The sequence below is a fragment of the Larimichthys crocea genome, chromosome XX (genome assembly GCF_000972845.2).
Source record: "Larimichthys crocea isolate SSNF chromosome XX, L_crocea_2.0, whole genome shotgun sequence".
Taxonomy (NCBI): Eukaryota; Metazoa; Chordata; class Actinopteri; family Sciaenidae; genus Larimichthys; species Larimichthys crocea.
In genome coordinates, this window is record NC_040030.1 from 18,063,837 (window position 1) to 18,064,564 (window position 728).

A 728-nucleotide genomic window follows, 5' to 3' on the forward strand; every position below is an offset into this window, starting at 1 on the left:
GATTCCCGGTCAGGGAAGGAGATTTTAGCACTGTGTTGTCCTTGTGATCTTACCTCCGCCTCGGTTGCATTCTGCGAATCTCCCTGGGTGACCTTGAAAAAAGTCCAAGCGTACAATGCATGGCTGCTGAGCATCAAAGTGAAAACCGTAGAACAAACAAGGGCTTTGTGGTGTAGAGTTCTGTGGACTGGCCCAGAGTTTCATGCCGATGAACAACACACACAACTCACCACAGTGAGAACCTTGTGCACAACATCCCAAAGACAGATTTTTTCACAAGTACAACAATCGGCTGTTGCATGACATCATGCATTGGCCGGGAATCAAACCCGGATCAACTGCCTGGGAAGCTGACCACTATACCACCAATGCCGTGAAGAAGATGGTTTCATTCTTACCGCCGCTCCTTCACGGGGCATTGGTGGTATTATAGTGGTCAGCTTCCCAGAGCATTGATCCGTGTTTGATTCCGGCCAATGCATGATGTCCTGCACAGCCGATGTTGTACTGTGAAAAAAATCGTCTTTGGGATGTTGGGCACAAGGTTCTCACGCATTGGTGGTATAGTGGTCAGCATAGCTGCTTCCCAAGCAGTTGACCTGGGTTCGATTCCCGGCCAATGCATGATGTCATTCAACAGCTGATTGTTGTACTTGTGAAAATATCTGTCTTTGAGATGTTGTGCACAAGGTTCTCACTGTGGTGAGTTGTTCATCGGCGTGAAACTC

General features: G+C 48.2%; 1 non-coding gene across 1 annotated transcript; it reads left to right on the forward strand.

Annotated features, from left to right (window-relative positions):
• Window positions 1-552: 552 nt before the first annotated feature.
• On the forward strand, window positions 553-624 carry trnag-ccc (transfer RNA glycine (anticodon CCC)). The gene has a single exon. It is a non-coding gene; the product is annotated as a tRNA-Gly (tRNA).
• The last annotated feature ends 104 nt before the right edge of the window (window positions 625-728 follow it).